The sequence below is a fragment of the Bison bison genome, unplaced genomic scaffold (genome assembly GCF_000754665.1).
Source record: "Bison bison bison isolate TAMUID 2011002044 unplaced genomic scaffold, Bison_UMD1.0 scf7180017864155, whole genome shotgun sequence".
Lineage (NCBI taxonomy): Eukaryota > Metazoa > Chordata > Mammalia > Artiodactyla > Bovidae > Bison > Bison bison.
Window position 1 is genome coordinate 2,877,054 of NW_011494727.1, and position 13,789 is coordinate 2,890,842.

At 42.4% G+C, this 13,789-nt stretch overlaps 1 protein-coding gene across 4 annotated transcripts in view; it reads left to right on the plus strand.

Moving 5' to 3' along the window:
• The window catches only part of PDE8A (phosphodiesterase 8A), a 144,496-nt gene that overhangs the window by 1,857 nt on the left and 128,850 nt on the right, over positions 1–13,789 (plus strand). Inside the window, exons 2-3 of one of the 4 annotated variants that reach the window (XM_010841092.1) lie at positions 2,954–3,058; positions 4,135–4,241. The exons of 1 other annotated variant lie outside the window; for it this stretch is intronic. The gene's annotated coding sequence lies outside the window, so the exon portion shown is untranslated. Of the gene's footprint in view, positions 1–59; positions 3,059–4,134; positions 4,242–13,789 lie in introns of those variants that run through there. 2 more of the 4 variants (XM_010841091.1, XM_010841096.1) reach the window with 2 other exon arrangements.

Below are 13,789 nucleotides of genomic sequence, written 5' to 3' on the forward strand. Positions count from 1 at the left end.
GGGGCGGCAGCCTTCCCGCAGGGCCGGGCGGGGCTCCGTCCTCGGCCGCGTTGCCCTCTCGCTCGGCTTTGACGGACGCCCGCGGACTGTCCTGGGCCGAGCGGCGCCGGGAGGAGGACCGACCCCGGTCCTGGGGGCCCGGCTTAGCCGAGTTGTGAGTAGGACGCTCCCTGAACCGCGGCGTCGGTTCCTGGGGCACGTCTGTCGTGCCGTCTTGTGAACTTGACCGAGGCGCTTGAATCCATTCCCTACCGGACAACGGGTGCGGAGGACGCCCCCCGCCCCGGATATTCTGGCGCGACCCTGAACGTTCAGTCAGTGTGAACTTTGTTCTTCTGGTTCTCCCGGTGGAAGGGAAGGGCGGCCAGCCTGCGAAGCCGGGGTACTGGACCCTGCCGCCCAGTTGTGTTTTCCCGGTTTGGGCTTTGCGCAAGCCTGCAGTTGCAGTTTTCCATTTTCTTTGAACTATTTAAAATGTAATCTGGAATATCAGCTTTGCTTCATTGCACATGTATTTGAGGTCCCCGTTTATTAGCATACATGTTGTTCTTAAAGCCTGTGTAATTAGAAAATACTATCAGAAACACAGTTTTTGAAGCATTCAGCAGAACGAAGTTAATTTATCAACCAGTCTTACTGGGACATTTGGTAACTTTTTTAAATTGCGTGTCTTCTCCAGCGCCTGTTGCCTTGACTGTGTTTTGCCAAAGTTTCTGGGCTTCGTCTTTGTTAAGGTTTTCTAAAGGAAAGGTGTTTTTCCTTTTTTAAAAAAGGAAAAAAAGTTCGTGAAGACAGACTGCAGACGCTTTCTGGTTCTCTGATTTGAAATTTTAGAGCTGGAATTCATGCTTTTGTTTATGTATTAATCTAGGGGGAAATATTCCTGTATGCACGGCTATATAGATTGTTGAGGCTCATCAGTCTCTTTGCTGCTGTGTTTTAAGAGTAATTTGTAGAATTGTCTTGATTTTCTTGCTTACTGCTAGATCTTCCAGTTAGAGGGTTAGAAATTGGTTCATTTTCTCTCTTAAATTTCCAGCAGTCATCATTCCTTTTCTACATGAAAGTGAAAAGTCTTTTTCAGTGTTGCATAACGTAGATGCAACACTCTTCCCCTCTCATACGCTCTCTGAAAATTCAGGTTCACTCTATTCCTCCGATTTGGGAGTCCTAGAGTCATTGAAGAACTCTGTGATAGTTTTGAACTACTTACCTAAGCTGCACTTAATACCTTTGTAATGCTTGTGGGTTAAGTAAGCTACCTAACTGGCTTTTTCTTTTTTTTAAAGTGTTACACAGGTGAAGTTGAATAGCGAAGCTTTAACTGCTTTCAAGTTTTTGACCCAGATCTGATATTGGTTATCTTGCATTAAGTAATAGTAAGGTTTTAGTTAACACCAGTAGTTTTTCAAGAAGTCTTGTGCCTTATTGGCCTACTGGGGGCAGTTGTGGATGTCCTAAATTCACTCAGGTGTCTTGTAAGCATCTGTAAGTGCAGCAGTTTGCTCTCTGCCACCCACATTGTCAGGAGAACCCCTGAGTTTCTAAGAGTCTTGTCAGACCATTGTCTTGAGTGGGGACCCGGAAAAATACATTCATTATTACAGTGCTTAATCCAGTGGCATGCATATAATAGGTGCTAAATAAATGTTGAGTTTGATTTTTGTTGTTAACGGAATGATGAAACGTTTTCAGTCACTGGAATTGGATTCTGTAAAACCTCCGGTGCAGGATTTAAGGTTAGTTTTTCAAGAGGAGGAGCCAAATTATAAATAACACCACAGCCACAGAATCAATAGTCCCATGCTTGTTATTCATGAACTCCAGCATGTTGATGCCACATCTCAGTTACAGATGTTTGTGATTAGGCCTGTCTAGTGAGCCACCAGGGAGCCCAGATCAAGTGATGGTGGTGGTTTAGTCGCCAGGTCACGCCCTGTCAAGTGACAGGCAGAGGTAAATATCAGCATATTTTTAATTCACTATTTTTCCCTTTAAAGGAATGAGTCTTCTGAAATTAAGATACTCAGTATGTTCTGGAAATTTAAAAACCCATGTTTAGAGAAGATAAGCTTTCAGCAATTTAGCAAAGTCAAATTATTACACAATGAACTTAAATTCCCTTATATAAACATACAAAGATCCAATTTTAGCTCATTAAAAAATAACTTCTTATTAAAATATAGTAAGTCAGCTTATTAAGTGAATTCCAGTCAGAAATTCACTGGGGAAGTTTTTGTATTTCTATACCATGTAGTAAACACCAGTTCATCAGAATGCTTGGGAGATTGATAATCAGTTGTATTTTCAGATTAATTAAGCACCGCATCCCCTGCACCTGTAGCGTATCCCACGTGTGTTCCATGAAGCAATTTGTGGACCATTAATAAGTATTAAATGAATAAAGGGTCTGTGGTCAAGTTAGGGAAATACTGGCTCAGGCTAAATTTGTCAGATTTCTTTAATACAGGATTTGTCGAAAACTTAATTTCCTGAAACACATTGTGAACCTCCAAGCCGTATTCAGAATGTGCAACACTTCCCAAATGTGTTTGATTATGGAGCCCATTTGTTGCGGTGTACCTTAGGCAGGCCACATGTTAAGTCGTGATTCCTAACATGAGATAACCAGTATTCAAAGTGCAAGAAATATACTGAACAGTACAACTCAGTAAATATAACTTGCTTCTTAATGATTCCAAAGGTACTTCAGGATCTCGTAATACAGGAGGTTGGCTCATCTTTATGAACTCATTTAAGTATTACTAAAAATACGCTGGCTGTTTATTCATTTCAGGAGTTATAGTCTCTGTGGTTACAGATAATGAATGCTGTGTTCAGTTTGAACACTTACAGTTTTGTTTTGTTTTGAATCAGGGTGCACTTTAACTGTAACATTTAATATTTTCTTGTCAGTCTTTAGATTTACTCCGTTTTCCTTCTCCTTGGCTAGGACTCTGAGTTGCCCTTGAAAGATCTGAGTGTGGGGGCGGGAGTGTCCAAGGAGACCTTCTGCTCCCCAGCTCCCTTTCTGGAGACACGCAGGGAACAACTAAAGGTGGGTCCGCCCTCCCCCTGTGTCACTCATCAGCCCTGTGAAGGGGCAGCCCCTCTGTTTTGTTCTGCTGTGTCCGCCCCACTGTCCGCCCCCCTTCCCCCACCCCAGACAGTAGGCCTTCCACAGACATTGGTTGAATTGGAGAATTGTGTGAACTAGGCTGTTAGAAGTGGAAAATCCAGCCAGTCCTAGTAAAGGAGAAATAGAAGCCAGTTTTAACTAGAGTGAAGGCTGTAGAATTTAGACTTGAGTTTTTGCAAGTGTCTGGTATTCCTCTTTCAGCGCTTTTGTACCCAGGAAATAATCCATCTTTGCTCTGGTGAGCCCAGATTTCCCCGTGAAGACTTAAGGATTAGTGCAGCCGGGTGGGCAGTACACAGAGGTGACCGGTAACAGCGCGGCCAACGCTGACCTCTGACCAGGGGTTACTGCCGTCAGCTCTCAGGCTGACTCGCCGTTTGTCCTTCTCTAGTATTTGCTGTGTCATTTTCTTTCCCTCCACCTAGTTTTCTCTAATTTTTCACCACCTTCTCCTCCTTCCCAGTCTTTTCTCCCTCCTTTTCCCCGCCAGCCCACCATCCTCCATAAAATTGGTGACATGAATCATCCTAGGCCATCAAAATTTGCTGGTTTCTTAGTGTTTCCTAGCTCTGGAGTAAAATTTGTTGTCTGCTGTTAATATATAGAGTGGATTAATCCAACTCTTATATTTCCCTAAAAGAAAGTGAAGTCTTCTTTTTGTGTGACCTGAGTGACCACTCTCCCTGCACCGCCCCCTGCCCCCAAGTTAGGGTCATTGACCCTTGAATTATAGATTATATAAAGTACTGAAAGTTTCCCTGTAAAAGCATAGTTGAGAAAATGGGACCCAACTTTCTGTTCCTGAAGTAAGTGACTAGAATTTTATCTTGAGCTCATGGGCTCTGAGTTCTCTAATCCCTTGTGTTCTTATGCCTTTTGGTGTATAGAATCTCATTATCTTGCTAAGCCTAGCTATAAAGATAACTGCTTTTTAAATTTTCTTGAATGCCTATTATATACATAAAATATTTTGTATTATACACTTTTTTTTTTAGTGCCTAATGTCATTACCACCATAACTGTAAAAGCGTGATGTGATGAAGGTCACAGCTCTGTCAGCTCAGACCTACCCTCGGCCGGCCTTGACTGTCTCCTTGCTGAAGTGAGTGTTCGGTCCCTTCTGGCACAAACGTTCCCTGTCAAGTGTCTTGTGATGCTGGTGACCCCTTGGACTGCTTGCCTGTTTGGATTGGGTTCTTCTGTAGGGGATGGTTCGGGATGTGAGGCCATGGGGTGAGGCAGTCATCTCAGAATTACCTAAAATGCCTTAAAGGACAGAGTATTTTTAAAAATTAAAAAGAAATCAGAGAACAGAGGGAGAAGTTGACTGGCACATGGGTAAGCCCTTGGGTGTGTCCACCGTTGGTGGCTCCCGCCTGGTTTCTCCGTGCACAGGGGTCGGTGGTAGGAGGCCTCGGACTCTGAGGTTCTGGAGTGCAAGCTCTTCGTCCGAGTTGCACCTGGCTTTCCTCGATGCCTCCTGTATTGTAGGCACTTTGCTGGATGCCTTGCGGACCTTATCTCTCTTCAGCCCTCTGAGGTGGCTGGTGTCATTTCCTTTCTGCAAATAAGGTGCCAGAGGTTAGAAACTCACCCAGGGCAAACAGTTAAGCAGGGATGCAAATCCGTTGTTCCTGGTGCTTATCTCCTGGCTGGTTGCTCTGATAACCAACCACCTGTCCCAGTGTTACATCCACCATTCTCTGGCCTCCCACTCAGCTATGAGCATCGTGGGTCCACCTGGGCTTTAAGCAGGCATCCTGAATCTGTTATTAAAATTTCAAGTCTTGATTTACTGTGGAGATCCAGTCCTAGCTTAGGTTCTCATGTCTGTGGATGTTGCAGCTGTATTTGGCCCTGTCCCAGGTAATGCCTCTAATCTCCCCTCTTAACTCTCTATAATCAGTCGGCAGGCATCCCTCGGGGCTGCTTTCTCCTCCCTTTCCTGCTCAGGCTGCAGGTAGCCTTCCTTAGCTAGGACCTCCGTAGGAGCCAGCCTGGAGGGCAACCCCTCACCCCTTCTTCTGCCCCCAGTTCCACACGTACATGTCCTGTCTTGAGCCCTCGGTTGCACTTGCACTCTCCTCTGCTCTTGCCACCTCTCCTATAGCTCTCGTGGGCTCAGAGTTCTCTCCCAAGCCTGCTGCTTGATGATAGGCCTCTGGAGGTCAGGGGCTATGCACTGGTTTCAGTACAGTTCCCAAAGCATTTGGTGCACTGAGTAGGTGTTTGGATAAATACACCCGTCTCTAAGGCTGAAAGGGCTTTTATTTCTATTCCATGGATCTATCTCACCTGTTTAAATTTAACAGAAATTATTGGGGTGTGTTATGCTTTAACAAAAAGCCAAAATACCCTGAAGCCAGTAATTAATCCGCAGGGTGATCAGTAAAGCTTTTGCCTCTCATGTTGGCCATGTCAGGGTTGAGCAAACGTGCCTGGGTCCCGTCCCTCTGCTCTGCTTCTGTTCTGCTCTATAAGATGAGTGCTGGACTATCTTGGGAGAGAGCTGTTTTGACAAGTCTTGTGCTGGAGTTTCTTTGCTACAGGCCTCATCCGCGTAGACGGAAAGGCAAGCTCAGCTTTCCCCACACTTTCTGGATGGGCTCAAAGAACACCAGGACTTCCCTGGTGGCTAAGACAGTAAAGAGTCTGCCTGCAATGCAGGAGACCCGGGTTCAGTCTCTGGGTCGGGAAGATCCCTGGAGAAGGGCATGGCAACCCACTCCAGTATTCTTGCCTGGAGAACCCCATGGACAGAGCGGGAACGGTCCGCTTTTATTCTGTGTGGGTTGAAAATTCACCTTCGGTTAAGATGGTGCTCGTTGCCTGTCAGCACGCATCTCCCTTTCGTGTCCTGCTCGTCAGTGCAGCACTGCTTCAGCCTTGTCCTTTGCTCCTGGGACGAGCGAAGGGCTGGAGGCCCATGGACGGTTTCCACATGGTCTTCACATGTTTGAGGTTTATAGCAGCTCCCAAGTAAGGTGTGTTGGAAAGAATAGAAGTGGAGGAGCCACAGGTGTGTGTTTTTAAAGCCAGCACCATGAGGTACCAGCTGTGTGATATTTAGCAAGTTCTGACCCACATTTTCTCAAGCATAAAATGAGACTAGAATACCTGGATTTTGGTGAAGATCATTTAAAATAGTCTGTGTGCATATGTTTTGTTAATTCCAAAGCACCAGTACATGTAAGGATTGATCTTTTTCTTTCAGTTACCTTTCTCAAGGACAAACTTTGCTTAAATATATTTGCTTATATTTAATTTTTTTTTTTTGACTGTGCAGCACAGCGTGGGAGATCTTAGTTCCCCGACCAGGGGTTGAACCCAAGCCGCCTACATTGGCAGTGTGGACTGGACTGCCAGGGAAACCCTCTATCTGCTTCTTTTTTAAAGCAAATCTCTTCCTTTTAAAAATATATTTTTATCTTTCCCCTAATATTTTATTAGTTTGAAAAATTTCAAACATATAGCAAAGTTGAAAGAATTCTCACATGTGTACCCACCACCAAGATTCTATAGGTAACACTTGCCTTTGTTTGCTTTATCATTCTCTATCCACCCAGAAATCTGTTTTATTTTTGGAGCCATTTCCAAGTAAGTTGCATACATCAATATACTTAACTCCTAAACACTTCACTATGTATATCACCTAGAATTCAAAATTTGTCTCTTTTTTTTGACAAATGTGTATGCTTATGTAATGCAGAATCTCTGTCAGGATACAGAATATTACTGTCACCCCAGAAAGTTCTCTGTGCTCCTTCTCCATTCCTAACCCTACCCATCAGCAACCACAGTTCTTATATTTTTTTCCATTATGAAGTATTTTTGCCTATTCTAGGCTTCATAGAGATAGAGCCTTGAATGTATTCTTTTGTCTAAGGCTTCAGCATAGTATTTTTGAGACTCATCTGTGTCACATGGGTCAGTAGGTGGCTCCTCCTTGCTGAGTCGTACTCTGTTGTGTGACTAGATCACAGTTCACGTACTCATTCTCTTGTCAGTGGATGCTAGGCCTGCATTCCATTTTCGGCTACTAAGAGTACAGCTGCTATGAATATTTTGGTATAAATTACTACGTGGGCATGTACTTTCATCTTTCTTGGGTTAATGTCAAGAAGTGGAATTGCTGGGTCATAGGATAGCTATTATCTATTATGTTTAGCTTTCTAAGAAACTGCTTGACCTTTCTTCAGGGTTCCCCAGTTTCACCTTCCCACTAACAGTGTATAATGAAAGTTTGGTTGGTCTACATCCTTGGCCCAGTTTGGTGTTATCAGTCTTAATTTTAGCCATTCTGGTGGGTGTGTAGTGATATGTCCTTGTGGTTTTGATTTTCATTTCCTTGATGGCTAATCATTTTGTGAATGTTTTCATGTGTTAATTGTTTATATAACTTCCTTTTTTGAAGTTTTCATTTTAACAGTGTATTAAAAGGAAATATAAATGTGTCATCACGGTTTCTGGGTTCTGTTGTTCAGTCGCTAAGTCACCTCCGACTCTCTGGCCACCCCATGGATTGTAGCCTGCCAGTCTCCTCTGTCCATAGGATTTCTTGGGCAAGAATACTGGAGTAGGTTGCCATTTCCTTCTCCAAGGGATCTAACTCTCCCAGGGATTGAACCCAATGCTTCCTACATTGGCAGGTGGATTCTTTACCGTTGAGCCACCAGGGAAGCCCAAATGAGAAACAGTCTCCTGTTTGCACTAAATAAGTTACTCAAAGCATTTACCTGGAAGGAAAAGGGTGATAAATTCAAGTAGGTTAAAATAAAGAACTTCTCAACAAAAGAGAGTGAAAAGGAAGGAAACCATAAACTGAAAGATGACATTTGCAACACCTAATACCAATGAAGGATTAGTATTCAGAATATATATAGAACTCCTACAATAGATAAGAAAAAGTTTAATTGAAAAATAAGCAAAGACTTGGACAAGGAGCTCATTAAAGAGGAAACCAAATGGCCAATAAATGTGTGAAAAATGTCAGCCTCATTGGAGAAATGCAAATTAAAACCACAATGAAATAACATTTTATACCCACCAAATGGGCAAATGTTTAAAAGCCTTACAGTATTTTAACTTTTTATTTTGTACTGAGGTATAGCTGATTAACAATGTTGTGACAATTTCAAGTGAACAGTGAAGTGACCCAGCCATACATACACACATATCCATTCTCCCTCAGATCTCCCTCCCATCCAGGCCACCACTCAGCACTGAGTCGAGTTTCACGTGCTATACAACAGGTCCTTGTTGGCTGTCCATTTCAAACCCATCAGTGTGTGTGTGTCTGTCCGAAACTCCCCAATTAACCCTGCCCCCCATGCCTTCCTCCACCCCGGCAACCATAAATTTGTTCTCCAAGTCTGTGGGTCTCTTTCTGTTTTTAAAGTTTATTTGTATCATTTCTTTTTAGATTATACATGTAAGGGATGTCATACGATATTTCTCCTTCACTGTCTGACTTATTTCGCTCAGTATGACAGTCTCTAGATTCAATCCGTATTGGTGCAAATAGCATTATTCCATTTTTTTTTAATGGCTGAGTAATACTCCATTGTATTTATGTACCACATCTTGTTTATCCATCCCTCTGTTGGTGGATGTTTAGGTTGCTTCCGTGTCTTCTAAAAACCTGACAGTATTTTTGAGGAATTCTTCAACAGTGTAAGTAAAAGTGTAAATCAGTTCAACTGCTTGGAAAACCATTGTCATTACCAAGGAGAGCTAAACATGCGACCCTGTGAGCTGGCAGTTTTAACCCTAGAAATACATGTGTGCTGAGATATGGATAAGAATGTTCATAGGTGCATTGCTTTTATTGATAATAGCAACCTTTTTGATAAAACACAAGTATCCCTCAGCAACATAATGGATGAATAAGTTGTACTGTGCAAAAGAATGCTTTTCAGCTTTGAAAATGAATGGCTTAACATGGAACTCAGTGTTATGTGCCAGCCTGGACGGCAGTGGGGATTGGGGGAGAATGGATACATGTGTGTGGCTGAGTCCCTTTGCTGTTCACCTGAAACTATCACATTGTTAATTGGCTACACCCTAATACAAAAGAGAAAGTTCAAAGTTCAGGGAAAACAAGCAAAAAAATGAATGGCTTATAGCTTATAGCTACCGGTGTCAACATAGATCAGTCTCAAAACAATGTTGAAAGAAAACTTAGAGAAGAATTTGTAAAGTGTGAACCTTTTAAAGATTAATAGCTAAGCAGTATATTATGTGGGAATGTATGTGATATGCACATGCATATTATATTAAAACTATAAAGAAAACCCAGAGAAATAATTACTATAAAATTCAGTTAGGCAGAGAAAGTTTATTTTACAGACTGAAATGATTGGCAGGTTGATTTGAGTGCCTCCTACAGAAGATCTGGAGCCAAGCAGGAGGCCCTGCCCTCAGGACAGTAGTAGTCTTCCCTGGAAAGGTGGGGCCTCTGACCTGGAAGTGAGGGTGGCGCCTGAGGGGTGGAGTGGGTGTTCAGGGAACAGGCAGGATCTTGGTCTGGGCCCATCATCGGTGCAGAGGGCAGAAGGCGGGAGGGGCTTGGCCTGCCTGGGGCTCGGCTCAGAAGACCCGAGGACTTGGGTGGGTAGAGGGTTGACTGTTCCACAGGCAGTGAGGAGTTGACCAGGGGCAGGAGGGGAGGCTTGAAAGCCAGGATGAGGCGTTCGGAGTCCATCCTCTGAACCTCAGCATTTTCATTTTCAACACTGTGGTTGCAGGATGAATATATTATATGAAGTTTTAGGAGAAAGATGCACTGATGCTGGAGGTGGGGTGTGCCTCGGGGCTGTGGTGCTGGGCCAGGCGCAAGGTGTGGTGCAGTGCTCTGGGAAGGGAGGCAGGGCCTGCCCGCCAGCCGGCTGGGGAGTGGAGTGGGTTCAGCGGGTGAGGGGTGAGGGGCGGTGCAGACGGGGTCTGCAGCTCAGGACTGATGGCCTGCCTCCGTTTGTACTGTGCTGTCCAGGTGACTGGCTGCTGGTTTTTAAAAATGGAAATATAGTTGGTTTGCACTGTTGTGTTGGTTTGCACTTTGTGTTGCTTTCCACTGTATTAGTTTCTGGGGGACAGCAAAGTGAACAAGTTTATATATATATCCTTTTTCATTGTAGTTTATTACAAGTTAGTGGATATAGTTCCCTGTGCTATACAGTAATAGGACCTTGTTTATTTTATATGTAGTAGTTTGTATCTGCTAATCCCAAACTCCAGATTTATCCCTCCCCTCTTTCCCCTTTGGTAACAAGAAATTTGTTCTCTTGGACTGTGAATCTCAGAATTGTTTCTCTCCATGGAAATCTTCATTAAAAGGGGAAAGATTTATTTGATCTGAAGAGAAATCAGATTATACTGAGTGCAGTTTTTATCCATTATCTCATTTGATGTTCTCCAAACTCCTGTGAAGTAGAAAGGACAGCGTTATTTTCCCTGTTGAAGACCTAAAAGAAGCAGAACTTTAAAGAGATCAAATGACTTGCCCAAGGTCGTGGTAACTTATTTCAGCAGCAGGTTCCTGTAATAGCATAGGGTAGAAGCCAGAGGAAAGAGAGGCTGGGGAGTTTTTAGAAAAGCCTTTCTTGTCTCGTGGTTCTGGATTTATTTCATAAGTGTTTACATATATATTACCATATGTAAAATAGATAGCTAATAGGAAGTTACTCTATAACACAGGGAGCTCAACCCAGTGCTCTGTGACAGCATGGAGGGGTGGGAGGGAGGCTCAAGAGGGAGAGGACGTGTGTGTACTTAGAGCTGACTGACATTGTAGTACGGCAGAAACCAACACAATATTGTAAAGCAGTTACCCTCCAATTAAAAGTGAAATAGAAAACAAAAAACCCCACAAACCAAAACAAGAAAAGTAAGCTTTTATTTTTCTCATTACAAAAGTAATATTCTTCTTAGAAAACTTGCAAAAGGACATGGATCACTTGAATTGCATAATCAGGAGATAGATAACGCGTAAATTGGTGGTGTTTCCTTGCGTTCATGTAGATTAATTAAAATATTTCTTGATAGTTTTATTCTTTACTTGTTCTTTATTAGTTCTAGGAAACACTTAGCTGTTCTTCTTTGGATTGGTGCTCTTCCATTCCTCACTCCCCTTCTGCAGCTTGCTCCCACATGGGAGTAGGCACATCTTTGTGCTGTATTTCTTTACTACTTGTGCTTCCCCATCTCTGTGCTGGCATCTGTAAAGATTTTTGAACTCTCTTAGCTCACTGAGTCATTCCTCAGGGTCTACTCAGCTATCTAGTCCATTGAGTTTTTAAATGCTGCAGTTTCTGTGTTCAAGATTTATGGTGTGTGCTTTTTATAACTGCTAATTCATGGTTTTCTTTCTTTTTTGGTTAGAGCATACTCTGTTATCTTTTTGAGTATATTAATTACATATGCTTTGAAGTCCTATTCTGAATGCTGTTTATTTAAACATTTTTTGACGTATAAATGCAGTTAGCAAAGTATATAGAATCTTAAAGAGTGTGGCTTGATTGAATTGTACCCATATATGCTACATATAATGACCACCCAGACCAGGAGGGAATATTCCAGCACTCCAGAGGACTGCCTTGTGGCTATTGACTATTATTTAGTATTTCTAATATTTCTAACATTTCATTAGACACTATGTCAAAATTCTTGAAGGAATTTTGCAGTGAACACTTGTATACCCCAAACTCCTGTATTTTATGGTAGCATTTTACTCTACTTGCATATATGTTGCATCATATATGTTCTTTACTGTACTTTATCATATATGCTCATCCATCTGTTTCCATGGGTTCTACCTCTGGGGAGTCAACCAATGAGGGTGTGAGGGGGGGGTGATAGGGGAAATCTAGAACGTTCCAAAAAGCAAAACTTGAATTTGCCTTGTGGTAATGATTTACATATCCTTTACATTGTGTTTCCAGCAATTTATGTAACATTTACATAGTATTAGGTAGTATAAGTAATCTAGAAGCCATTCAAAGTACAAGCATACAGAAGGCTGTACTTAGGTTGTGTGTAACTTCGGTGCCTCTCATATAAGGGACTTTTGCATCCATGGGCTTGGTATCTGAGGGAGTCTTGAAAGCAGTGCCCACAGAAGCCAGGAGACAAGCGTGTGTCAGTCTCTGTCGTCTCTACTTCCTTTTCCTTTGATGCATTTTATTTTATTTTTTTTTCCTTTGATGCATTTTAAAGTAATTGCAGACATCTGTACTTTGCCTATGGAGGAGGAAATGGCACCCCACTCCAGTGTTCTTGCCTGGAGAATCTCAGGGACGGGGGAGCCTGGTGGGCTGCCGTCTATGGGGTCGCACAGAGTCGGACACGACTGAAGCAACTTAGCAGCAGCAGCAGCAGCAGCAGACTTTGCCTAAAATATTGCAGCGTGTATATCATTAATTAGTCCAGTATTTAGATTTTTCTTTTGAGATAAAATTTATATGCAGTCAAATGCATAAACATTTATTGTGCATTTGCTGAGTTTTGACAGATGCATACATTTATCTGTGTAAGTCAAACCTCTGTCAAGGTTAGAATATTGTCTTTCCAGAAAGTTCACTCTTGCTCCTTCCCAGGCTCTTTTCCTGCCATCCTTGCAACCACCTTTTCATTTTTTTCCCCACCACAGGTGAGCTTTGTCTGTTTCGCAGTAAGAGTTTCGCAGTAAGTGGAAGTATGTAGTATACAATCTTTTATATAATATTTCTTTCACTTCGCATTATGTTTTTGAGATTCATCTGTTTCACGTATGAGTGATTCATAGTACTGTGACTATTAACTTTTTTGTTTGGGTCTTTGTTGCTGCGCCGTGCTTCTCTAGTTGCTGGGAGCCAGGGCTGCTGTTCGCTGTGATGTGTGGGCTTCTCATTGACGAGGCTTCTCTTGCTGCAAGCACAGGCTCTAGGCGCGTGGGCTCAGCATTTGCGGCACACGGGCATTGTTGCCCTGAGGCATGTGCAGTCTTGCTGGATCAGGGATGGAACCCGTGTCCCCTGCATTGGCAGGCGGATTCTTACCTATTGCACACCAGGAAGTCCCATGACTGTTAACTTTTAAAGGCTCATGATCCACATTGTTAAATTGCCCTCCAGAAAGATGTGATCAAATTTTAATATCACAGGAGTATATGATAGTGCTTCTTAGGCTTTCAACAATCCGATTGTGGGAGAGTGATATTTTGTATTGGTATTTTAGTTATAATTTATTTCATTTATGGTTACCTTTTTATTTTCCAAGTGTGTTTTGAACACTTGAACTTTGCCTTCACTGAATTTATGTCTGTTGCCTATTTCTCTGGGTTTTAGAATTTAAAAAATTTTATAAGAGCTTTCTAATGTGTTCGGGAATTAAGTTTTGATCACTCATGCTTATTGCATATCTTTTTCTCTAGTCTTTTTCTCTTTACTGAATATTTTATTTTTAAAATTGTAAACATTTTATGTTTTTGTGAAATCAAATCTATACTCTTCCTTTTATGTTTTTTCTTATTTGCTTTATACAACATCCTATCTTACTACAGAGGCAGTATACAGAGTATGGAAAATTAGCTAGTGCCTCCACAGCTAGAGATCACTTATTATAACATGTTAGTACATGTCCTTCCAGATTCTTTATCTCCCCCTCCATCTCCTT